Raw genomic sequence first — 12739 nt, 5'->3', positions numbered from 1 at the left:
AAAATTGCATTCTAGTCCCCTTTAGCCAAAAAATGGTACAAAATTGCACACCGGCCCTTTTAGCCCAAAAGTGGGTCAAATGAGCAAAATTGCACCTCCGAATGGTCCAAAAATACACCCCGGCCTTTTTAGTCCAAAAGTGGGTCAAAATGACCAAAATTGCACACCCGGGCCATTTAGCCAAAAAATGGTCCAAAATGCACCCCCAGCCCTTTTAGCCCTAAAATGGGTCAAAATGAGCAAAATTGTACCCTCTGCCCTTTAGAACAAAAATGGTCCAAGATTGCACCCCCGACCCTTTAAGCACAAATGTGGGTCAAAATTAGCAAAATTGCACCCCCAGCCCTTCTAGAACAAAATGGGTCAAAATGAGCAAAATTGCACGGCCCTTTTAAGCCCAAAAGAGGGTCAAAATGAACAAAATTGCACCCCAGGCCCTTTTATCCCAAAAGTGGGTCAAAATTACCAAACTTGAAACCCCTGGCCCTTTTAGCCAAAAAAATGGTCCAAAATTGCACCCCCAGCCCTTTTAGCCGAAACGTGGGTCAAAATGAGCAAAATTGCACCCCCGGCCCTTTAAGCCCAAAAGTGGGTCAAAATTAGCAAAATTGAACCCCCGGCCCTTTTAGAACAAAAATGGGTCAAAAGGGCCAAAAATTGCACCCCGGGCCTTTTTAGCCAAAAAATGGTCCAAAATTGCACCCCTGGCCCTTTTATGCCCAGAATGGTCCAAAATTGCACCCCGTCCCTTTTATCCCAAAATGATCTAAAATTGCACCCCTGGCCCTTTTAGCCAATAAATGGTCCAAAATTGCACCCCCGGCCCTTTTAGCCCAAAAGTGGGTCAAAATAAGCAAAATTGCACCCCCCGAATGGTCCAAAATTACACCCCGCCTTTTTAGCCCAAAAGTGGGTCAAAATTACCAAAATTGCACACCCGGCCCATTTATCCACAAAATGGTCCAAAATTGCACCCCCGGCCCTTTTAGCCCAAAAGTGGGTCAAAATTACCAAAATTGCACCCTCGGCCCTTTTATCCCCAAAGCGGTCAAAAATTACACTCCGGCCCTTTTCGCCCAAAAAATGGTCCAAAATTGTACCCCCAGCCCTTCTAGAACAAAAATGGGTCAAAATTAGCAAAATTGCATCCCCGGCCCTTTTAGCACAAAAAGAGGGTCAAAATGACCAAAATTGCAACCCTAGCCCTTTTATCCCCAGAATGGTCCAAAATTGCACCCGGCCCTTTTAGCCCAAAAGTGGGTCAAAATGAACAAAATTGCACCCCAGGCCCTTTAAGCCCAAAAGTGGGTCAAATTTAGCAAAATTGAACCCCCGGCCCTTTTAGAACAAAAATGGGTCAAAAAGGCCAAAATTGCACCCCGGGCCTTTTTAGCCAAAAAATGGTCCAAAATTGCACCCCTGGCCCTTTTATGCCCAGAATGGTCCAAAATTGCACCCCGTCCCTTTTATCCCAAAATGATCTAAAATTGCACCCCTGGCCCTTTTAGCCAATAAATGGTCCAAAATTGCACCCCGGCCCTTTTAGCCCAAAAGTGGGTCAAAATAAGCAAAATTGTACCCCCCGAATGGTCCAAAATTACACCCCGGCCTTTTTAGCCCAAAAGTGGGTCAAAATTACCAAAATTGCACACCCGGCCCATTTATCCACAAAATGGTCCAAAATTGCACCCCCTGCCCTTTTAGCCCAAAAGTGGGTCAAAATTACCAAAATTGCACCCTCGGCCCTTTTATCCCCAAAGCTGTCAAAAATTACACTCCCGGCCCTTTTCACCCAAAAATGGTCCAAAATTGCACCCAGGCCCTTTATCCCCAAAGCAATCCAAAATTGCACTCCCGGCCCTTTTAGCCAAAAAATGGGTCAAAATGAGCAAAATTGTACCCCCGGCCCTTTAAGCCCAAACATGGCTCAAAATGAGCAAAATTGCACCCCCAGCCCTTCTAGAACAAAAATGGGTCAAAATGAGCAAAATTGCATCCCCGGCCCTTTTAGCCACAAAAGAGGGTCAAAATGACCAAAAATTGCACACCCGGCCCATTTATCCACAAAATGGTCCAAAATTGCACCCCCTGCCCTTTTAGCCCAAAAGTGGGTCAAAATTACCAAAATTGCACCCTCGGCCCTTTTATGCCCAAAGCTGTCAAAAATTACACTCCCGGCCCTTTTCACCCAAAAAATGGTCCAAAATTGTACCCCCAGCCCTTCTAGAACAAAAATGGGTCAAAATTAGCAAAATTGCATCCCCGGCCCTTTAGCACAAAAAGAGGGTCAAAATGACCAAAATTGCAACCCTAGCCCTTTTATCCCCAGAATGGTCCAAAATTGCACCCCCGGCCCTTTTAGCCCAAAAGTGGGTCAAAATGAACAAAATTGCACCCCAGGCCCTTTTATCCCCAATGCAATCCAAAATTGCACTCCCGGCCCTTTTAGCCAAAAAATGGGTCAAAATGAGCAAAATTGTACCCCCGGCCCTTTAAGCCCAAACATGGCTCAAAATGAGCAAAATTGCACCCCCAGCCCTTCTAGAACAAAAATGGGTCAAAATGAACAAAATTGCACCCCAGGCCCTTTTATATCCAAAACGGTCCAAAATTGCACCCTGGACCTTTAAGACAAAAAATGGTCCGAAATTCCCCCCGGCCCTTTTAGCCCAAATGTGGGTCAAAATGAGCAAAATTGCACCCCTGGCCCCTTTAGAACAATAATGGGTCAAAATGAGCAAAATTGCACACCGGCCCTTTAAGCCCAAAAATGGGTCCAAAATGACCAAAATTGAAACCCCCGGCCCTTTTATCCCCACGTGGTCCAAAATTGCACCCCCGGCCCTTTTAGCCCAATAATGGTCCAAAATTTCACCCCGGCCCTTTAAGCCCAAACATGGGTCAAAATGAGCAAAATTGCACACCCAGCCCTTCAAGAACAAAATTGTGTCAAAATGAGCAAAAATTGCATCCCCCAGCCCTTTTACCCCAAAAATGGGTCAAAATGAACAAAATTGCACCCCAGGCCCTTTATCCCCAAAACGGTCCAAAATTGCATTCTTGTCTCCTTTAGCCAAAAAATGGTACAAGATTGCACCCCCGGCCCTTTAAGCACAAATGTGGGTCAAAATTAGCAAAATTGCACCCCCAGCCCTTCTAGAACAAAAATGGGTCAAAATGAGCAAAATTGCACGGCCCTTTTAGCCCAAAAAGAGGGTCAAAATGAACAAAATTGCACCCCAGGCCCTTTTATCCCAAAAGTGGGTCAAAATTACCAAACTTGAAACCCCCGGCCCTTTTAGCCAAAAAATGGTCCAAATTGCACCCCCAGCCCTTTTAGCCGAAATGTGGGTCAAAATGAGCAAAATTGCACCCCCGGCCCTTTAAGCCCAAAAGTGGGTCAAAATTAGCAAAATTGAACCCCCGGCCCTTTTAGAACAAAAATGGGTCAAAAAGGCCAAAATTGCACCCCGGGCCTTTTTAGCCAAAAAATGGTCCAAAATTGCACCCCTGGCCCTTTTATGCCCAGAATGGTCCAAAATTGCACCCCGTCCCTTTTATCCCAAAATGATCTAAAATTGCACCCCTGGCCCTTTTAGCCAATAAATGGTCCAAAATTGTACCCCGGCCCTTTTAGCCCAAAAGTGGGTCAAAATGAACAAAATTGCACCCCAGGCCCCTTTAGAACAAAAATGGGTCAAAATGAGCAAAATTGCACACCCGGCCCTTTAAGCCCAAAAGTGGGTCAAAATGACCAAAATTGAAACCCCCGGCCCTTTTATCCCCAACGTGGTCCAAAATTGCACCCCCGGCCCTTTTAGCCCAATAATGGTCCAAAATTTCACCCCGGCCCTTTAAGCCCAAACATGGGTCAAAATGAGCAAAATTGCACACCCAGCCCTTCAAGAACAAAATTGTGTCAAAATGAGCAAAATTGCATCCCCAGCCCTTTTACCCCAAAAATGGGTCAAAATGAACAAAATTGCACCCCAGGCCCTTTTATCCCAAAACGGTCCAAAATTGCATTCTTGTCCCCTTTAGCCAAAAAATGGTACAAAATTGCACACCTGCCCTTTTAGCCCAAAAGTGGGTCAAATGAGCAAAATTGCACCTCCGAATGGTCCAAAAATACACCCCGGCCTTTTTAGTCCAAAAGTGGTCAAAATGACCAAAATTGCACACCCGGGCCATTTAGCCAAAAAATGGTCCAAAATTGCACCCCCAGCCCTTTTAGCCCTAAAATGGGTCAAAATGAGCAAAATTGTACCCTCTGCCCTTTTAGAACAAAAATGGTCCAAGATTGCACCCCCGGCCCTTTAAGCACAAATGTGGGTCAAAATTAGCAAAATTGCACCCCCAGCCCTTCTAGAACAAAAATGGGTCAAAATGAGCAAAATTGCACGGCCCTTTTAGCCCAAAAAGAGGGTCAAAATGAACAAAATTGCACCCCAGGCCCTTTTAGCCCTAAAATGGGTCAAAATGAGCAAAATTGTACCCTCTGCCCTTTTAGAACAAAAATGGTCCAAGATTGCACCCCCGGCCCTTTAAGCACAAATGTGGGTCAAAATTAGCAAAATTGCACCCCCAGCCCTTCTAGAACAAAAATGGGTCAAAATGAGCCAAATTGCACGGCCCTTTTTAGCCCAAAAAGAGGGTCAAAATGAACAAAATTGCACCCCAGGCCCTTTTTAGCCCTAAAATGGGTCAAAATGAGCAAAATTGTACCCTCTGCCCTTTTAGAACAAAAATGGTCCAAGATTGCACCCCCGGCCCTTTAAGCACAAATGTGGGTCAAAATTAGCAAAATTGCACCCCCAGCCCTTCTAGAACAAAAATGGGTCAAAATGAGCAAAATTGCACGGCCCTTTTAGCCCAAAAAGAGGGTCAAAATGAACAAAATTGCACCCCAGGCCCTTTTATCCCAAAAGTGGGTCAAAATTACCAAACTTGAAACCCCCGGCCCTTTTAGCCAAAAAATGGTCCAAAATTGCACCCCCAGCCCTTTTAGCCGAAACGTGGGTCAAAATGAGCAAAATTGCACCCCCGGCCCTTTAAGCCCAAAAGTGGGTCAAAATTAGCAAAATTGAACCCCCGGCCCTTTTAGAACAAAATGGGTCAAAAAGGCCAAAATTGCACCCCGGGCCTTTTTAGCCAAAAAATGGTCCAAAATTGCACCCCTGGCCCTTTTATGCCCAGAATGGTCCAAAATTGCACCCCGTCCCTTTTATCCCAAAATGATCTAAAATTGCACCCCTGGCCCTTTTAGCCAATAAATGGTCCAAAATTGTACCCCCAGCCCTTTTAGCCCAAAAGTGGGTCAAAATAAGCAAAATTGCACCCCCCGAATGGCCCAAAATACACCCCGGCCTTTTTAGCCCAAAAGTGGGTCAAAAATTACCAAAATTGCACACCCGGCCTATTTATCCACAAAATGGTCCAAATTGCACCCCCGGCCCTTTTAGCCCAAAAGTGGGTCAAAATTACCAAAATTGCACCCTCGGCCCTTTTATCCCCAAAGCGGTCAAAAATTACACTCCGGCCCTTTTCGCCCAAAAAATGGTCCAAAATTGTACCCCCAGCCCTTCTAGAACAAAAATGGGTCAAAATTAGCAAAATTGCATCCCCGGCCCTTTTAGCACAAAAAGAGGGTCAAAATGACCAAAATTGCAACCCTAGCCCTTTTATCCCCAGAATGGTCCAAAATTGCACCCCCGGCCCTTTTAGCCCAAAAGTGGGTCAAAATGAACAAAATTGCACCCCAGGCCCTTTTATCCCCAAAGCAATCCAAAATTGCACTCCCGGCCCTTTAAGCCCAAACATGGCTCAAAATGAGCAAAATTGCACCCCCAGCCCTTCTAGATCAAAAATGGGGTCAAAATGAGCAAAATTGCATCCCGGCCCTTTTAGCCACAAAAGAGGGTCAAAATGACCAAAATTGCAAACCCGGCCCATTTATCCACAAAATGGTCTAAAAATTGCACCCCCTGCCCTTTTAGCCCAAAAGTGGGTCAAAATTACCAAAATTGCACCCTCGGCCCTTTTATCCCCAAAGCTGTCAAAAATTACACTCCCGGCCCTTTTCACCCAAAAAATGGTCCAAAATTGTACCCCCAGCCCTTCTAGAACAAAAATGGGTCAAAATTAGCAAAATTGCATCCCCGGCCCTTTTAGCACAAAAAGAGGGTCAAAATGACCAAAATTGCAACCCTAGCCCTTTTATCCCCAGAATGGTCCAAAATTGCACCCCCGGCCCTTTAGCCCAAAAGTGGGTCAAAATGAACAAAATTGCACCCCAGGCCCTTTTATCCCCAAAGCAATCCAAAATTGCACTCCCGGCCCTTTTAGCCAAAAAATGGGTCAAAATGAGCAAAATTGTACCCCCGGCCCTTTAAGCCCAAACATGGCTCAAAATTAGCAAAATTGCACCCCCAGCCCTTCTAGAACAAAAATGGGTCAAAATGAGCAAAATTGCATCCCCGGCCCCTTTTAGCCCAAAAGTGGGTCAAAATGAACAAAATTGCACCCCAGGCCCTTTTATATCCAAAACGGTCCAAAATTGCACCCTGGACCTTTAAGACAAAAAATGGTCCAAAATTCCCCCCGGCCCTTTTAGCCCAAATGTGAAATGTGGGTCAAAATGAGCAAAATTGCACCCCTGGCCCCTTTAGAACAAAATGGTCAAAATGAGCAAAATTGCACACCCGGCCCTTTAAGCCCAAAAGTGGGTCAAAATGACCAAAATTGCACCCTTGTCCCTTTTAGCCAAAAAAATGGTCCAAAATTGCACCCCCAGCCCTTTTAGCTCAAAGGTTTGTCAAAATTGCACCCTCCGAATGGTCCAAAATTGCACCCTCGGCCCTTTTATTCCAAAAGTGGGTCAAAATGAACAAAATTGCACACCCGGCCATTTAGCCAAAAAATTGTCCAAAATTGCACCCCCAGTCCTTTAAGCCAAAAACATGCAAAATTGCACCCCCAGCCATTCTAGAACAAAATGGGTCAAAATGAGCAAATTGCATCCCCGGCTCTTTTAGACCAAAAAGAGAGTCAAAATGGCCAAAATTGTAACCCTAGCCCTTTTATCCCCAGAAATGGTCCAAAATTGCACCCCGGCCCTGTTAGCCCAAAAGTGGGTCAAAATGAACAAAATGCACCCCAGGCCCTTTTATCCCCAAAACGTTCCAAATTGCATTCTTGTCCCTTTTAGCCAAAAAATGGTGCAAAATTGCACCCCCGGCCCTTTTAGCCCAAAAGTGGGTAAAATGAGCAAACTGCACCTCCGAATGGTTCAAAATTACACCCCGGCCTTTTTAGCCCAAAAGTGGGTCAAAATGACCAAAATTGCACACCCGGACCATTTAGCCAAAAAATGGTCCAAAATTGCACCCCCAGCCCTTTTAGCCCTAAAATGGGTCATAATTATCAAAATTGTACCCCTGCCCTTTTAGAACAAAAATGGTCCAAAATTGCACCCCCGGCCCTTTAAGCACAAACATGGGTCAAAATTAGCAAAATTGCACCCCCAGCCCTTTTAGAACAAAAATCGGTCAAAATGAGCAAAATTGCACCCCCGGCTCTTTTAGACCAAAAAGAGGGTCAAATGGCCAAAATTGCAACCCTAGCCCTTTTATCCCCAGAATGGTCCAAAATTGCACCCCGGCCCTTTTAGCCCAAAAGTGGGTCAAAATTAACAAAATTGCACCCCAGGCCCTTTTATCCCCAAAACGGTCCAAAATTGCATTCTTGTCCCTTTTAGCCAAAAAATGGTGCAAAATTGCACCCCTGGCCCTTTTAGCCCAAAAGTGGGTCAAATGAGCTAAAAATTGCACCTCTGAATGGTCCAAAATTACACCCCGGCCTTTTTAGCCCAAAAGTGGGTCAAAATGACCAAAATTGCACACCCGGACCATTTAGCCAAAAAATGGTCCAAAATTGCACCCCCAGCCCTTTTAGCCCTAAAATGGGTCAAAATGACCAAAATTGTACCTTCTGCCCTTTTAGAACAAAAATGGTCCAAAATTGCACCCCCGGCCCTTTAAGCACAAACATGGGTCAAAATTAGCAAAATTGCACCCCCAGCCCTTCTAGAACAAAAATGGGTCAAAATGAGCAAACTTGCACCCCCGGCCCTTTAGCCCAAAAAGAGGGTCAAAATGACCAAAATTGCAACCCTAACCCTTTTATCCCCAGAATGGTCCAAAATTGCACCCCCGGCCCTTTTACTCCAAAAGTGGGTCAAAATGAACAAAATTGCACCCCAGGCCCTTTTATCCCCAAAGCGGTCTAAAATTGCACTCCCGGCCCTTTTAGCCAAAAAATGGGTCAAAATGAGCAAAATTGTACCCCCGGCCCTTTAAGCCCAAACATGGCTCAAAATGACCAAAATTGCAACCCTAGCCCTTTTATCCCCAGAATGGTCCAAAATTGCACCCCCGGCCCTTTTACTCCAAAAGTGGGTCAAAATGAACAAAATTGCACCCCAGGCCCTTTTATCCCCAAAGCGGTCTAAAATTGCACTCCCGGCCCTTTTAGCCAAAAAATGGGTCAAAATGAACAAAATTGCACCCCAGGCCCTTTTATCCCAAAGCGGTCCAAAATTGCACCCTGGACCTTTAAGCCAAAAAATGGTCCAGAATTCCCCCCGGCCCTTTTAGCCCAAATGTGGGTCAAAATGAGCAAAATTGCACCCCTGGCCCTTTTAGAACAAAAATGGGTCAAAATGAGCAAAATTGCACCCCCAGCCATTCTAGAACAAAAATCGGTCAAAATGAGCAAAATTGCATCCCCGACTCTTTTAGACCAAAAAGAGGGTCAAAATGGCCAAAATTGCAACCCTGGCCCTTTTATCCCCAGAATGGTCCAAAATTGCACCCCGGCCCTTTTATGCCCAAAAGTGGGTCAAAATGAACAAAATTGCTCCCCAGGCCCATTTATCCCCAAAACGGTCCAAAATTGCATTCTTGTCCCTTTTAGCCAAAAAATGGTGCAAAATTGCACCCCGACCCTTTTAGCCAAAAGTGGGTCAAATGAGCAAATCGCACCTCCGAATGGTCCAAAATTACACCCCGGCCCTTTTAGCCCAAAAGTGGGTCAAAATGACCAAAATTGCACACCCGGACCATTTAGCCAAAAAATGGTCCAAAATTGCACCCCCAGCCCTTTTAGCCCTAAAATGGGTCAAAATGACCAAAATTTTACCTTCTGCCCTTTTAGAACAAAAATGGTCCAAAATTGCACCCCCGGCCCTTTAAGCACAAACATGGGTCAAAATTAGCAAAATTGCACCCCAGCCCTTCTAGAACAAAAATGGGTCAAAATGAGCAAAATTGCATCCCCAGCCCTTTTAGCCCAAAAAGAGGGTCAAAATGACCAAAATTGCAACCCTAGCCCTTTTATCCCCAGAATGGTCCAAAATTGCACCCTGGCCCTTTTACTCCAAAAGTGGGTCAAAATTAACAAAATTGCACCCCAGGCCCTTTTATCCCCAAAGCGGTCCAAAATTGCATTCCTGGCCCTTTTTAGCCAAAAAATGGGTCAAAATGAGCAAAATTGTACCCCCGGCCCTTTAAGCCCAAACATGGCTCAAAATGAGAAAAAATTGCACCCCCAGCCCTTCTAGAACAAAAATGGGTCAAAATGAGCAAAATTGCATCCCCGGCCCTTTTACTCCCAAAAAGAGGGTCAAAATGATCAAAATTGCAACCCTGGCCCTTTTATCCCCAGAATGGTCCAAAATTGCACCCCGACCCTTTTAGCCCAAAAGTGGGTCAAAATGAACAAAATTGCACCCCAGGCCCTTTTATCCCCAAATCAGTCCAACATTGCACCCTGGACCTTTAAGCCAAAAAATGGTCCAAAATTCCCCCCGGCCCTTTTAGCCCAAATGTGGGTCAAAATGAGCAAAATTGCACCCCTGGCAATTTTAGAACAAAAATGGGTCAAAATGAGCAAAATTGCACCCCCAGCCCTTTAAGCCCAAACATGGGTCAAAATGAGCAAAATTGCACCCCCAGCCATTCTAGAACAAAAATGGGTCAAAATGAGCAAAATTGCATCCCCGGCTCTTTTAGACCAAAAAGAGGGTCAAAATGGCCAAAATTGCAACCCTAGCCCTTTTATCCCCAGAATGGTCCAAAATTGCACCCCGGCCCTTTTAGCCCGAAAGTGGGTCAAAATGAACAAAATTGCACCCCAGGCCCTTTTATCCCCAAAACGGTCCAAAATTGCATTCTTGTCCCTTTTATCCCCAAAGCGGTCCAAAATTGTACTCCCGGCCCCTTTAGCCAAAAAATGGGTCAAAATGAGCAAAATTGTACCCCCAGCCCTTTAAGCCCAAACATGGCTCAAAATGAGCAAAATTGCACCCAGCCCTTTTAGAACAAAAATGGGTCAAAATAAGCAAAATTGCATCCCCTGCCCTTTTAGCCCAAAAAGAGGGTCAAAATGGCCAAAATTGCAACCCTAGCCCTTTTATCCCCAAAGCGGTCCAAAATTGCACCTGGACCTTTAAGCCAAAAAATGGTCCAAAATTCCCCCCGGCCCTTTTAGCCCAAATGTGGGTCAAAATGAGCAAAATTGCACCCCTGGCCCTTTTAGAACAAAATGGGTCAAAATGAGCAAAATTGCACCCCCAGCCCTTTAAGCCCAAACATGGGTCAAAATAAGCAAAATTGCACCCCCAGCCATTCTAGAACAAAAATCGGTCAAAATGAGCAAAATTGCACCCCCGGCTCTTTTAGACCAAAAAGAGGGTCAAAATGGCCAAAATTGCAACCCTAGCCCTTTTATCCCCAGAATGGTCCAAAATTGCACCCCGGCCCTTTTAGATCAAAAGTGGGTCAAAATGAACAAAATTGCACCCCAGGCCCTTTTATTCCCAAAACGGTCCAAAATTGCATTCTTGTCCCTTTTAGCCCGAAAATTGTGCAAAATTGCCCAAAAGTGGGTCAAATGAGCAAAATTGCACCTCCGAATGGTCCAAAATTACACCCCGACCTTTTTAGCCCAAAAGTGGGTCAAAATGACCAAAATTGCACACCCGGACCATTTAGCTAAAAAATGGTCCAAAATTGCACCCCCAGCCCTTTTAGCCCTAAAATGGGTCATAATTACCAAAATTGTACCCCTGCCCTTTTAGAACAAAAATGGTCCAAAATTGCACCCCCGGCCCTTTAAGCACAAACATGGGTCAAAATTAGCAAAATTGCACCCCCAGCCCTTCTAGAACAAAAATCGGTCAAAATGAGCAAAATTGCACCCCCGGCTCTTTTAGACCAAAAAGAGGGTCAAAATGGCCAAAATTGCAACCCTAGCCCTTTTATCCCCAGAATGGTCCAAAATTGCACCCGGCCCGTTTAGCCCAAAAGTGGGTCAAAATTAACAAAATTGCACCCCAGGCCCTTTTATCCCCAAAACGGTCCAAAATTGCATTCTTGTCCCTTTTAGCCAAAAAATGGTGCAAAATTGCACCCCTGGCCCTTTTAGCCCAAAAGTGGGTCAAATGAGCTAAAAATTGCACCTCTGAATGGTCCAAAATTACACCCCGGCCTTTTTAGCCCAAAAGTGGGTCAAAATGACCAAAATTGCACACCCGGACCATTTAGCCAAAAAATGGTCCAAAATTGCACCCCCAGCCCTTTTAGCCTAAAATGGGTCAAAATGACCAAAATTGTACCTTCTGCCCTTTTAGAACAAAAATGGTCCAAAATTGCACCCCCGGCCCTTTAAGCACAAACATGGGTCAAAATTAGCAAAATTGCACCCCCAGCCCTTCTAGAACAAAAATGGGTCAAAATGAGCAAACTTGCACCCCCGGCTCTTTTAGACCAAAAAGAGGGTCAAAATGGCCAAAATTGCAACCCTAGCCCTTTTATCCCCAGAATGGTCCAAATTGCACCCCGGCCCGTTTAGCCCAAAAGTGGGTCAAAATTAACAAAATTGCACCCCAGGCCCTTTTATCCCCAAAACGGTCCAAAATTGCATTCTTGTCCCTTTTAGCCAAAAAATGGTGCAAAATTGCACCCCTGGCCCTTTTAGCCCAAAAGTGGGTCAAATGAGCTAAAAATTGCACCTCTGAATGGTCCAAAATTACACCCCGGCCTTTTTAGCCCAAAAGTGGGTCAAAATGACCAAAATTGCACACCCGGACCATTTAGCCAAAAAATGGTCCAAAATTGCACCCCCAGCCCTTTTAGCCCTAAAATGGGTCAAAATGACCAAAATTGTACCTTCTGCCCTTTTAGAACAAAAAATGGTCCAAAATTGCACCCCCGGCCCTTTAAGCACAGACATGGGTCAAAATTAGCAAAATTGCACCCCCAGCCCTTCTAGAACAAAAATGGGTCAAAATGAGCAAACTTGCACCCCCGGCCCTTTTAGCCCAAAAGAGGGTCAAAATGACCAAAATTGCAACCCTAGCCCTTTTATCCCCAGAATGGTCCAAAATTGCACCCCCGGCCCTTTTACTCCAAATGTGGGTCAAAATGAACAAAATTGCACCCCAGGCCCTTTTATCCCCAAAGCGGTCTAAAATTGCACTCCCGGCCCTTTTAGCCAAAAAATGGGTCAAAATGAGCAAAATTGTACCCCCGGCCCTTTAAGCCCAAACATGGCTCAAAATGACCAAAATTGCAACCCTAGCCCTTTTATCCCCAGAATGGTCCAAAATTGCACCCCCGGCCCTTTTACTCCAAAAGTGGGTCAAAATGAACAAAATTGCACCCCAGGCCCTTTTATCCCC

Source organism: Lithobates pipiens, unplaced genomic scaffold, assembly GCF_037356315.1.
Source record: "Lithobates pipiens isolate NorthernLeopardFrog02 unplaced genomic scaffold, aLitPip1_a1.2 Scaffold_25, whole genome shotgun sequence".
Lineage (NCBI taxonomy): Eukaryota > Metazoa > Chordata > Amphibia > Anura > Ranidae > Lithobates > Lithobates pipiens.
The sequence above is the reverse complement of the archived record's forward strand: the minus strand, read 5'-3'. Positions refer to the sequence as shown.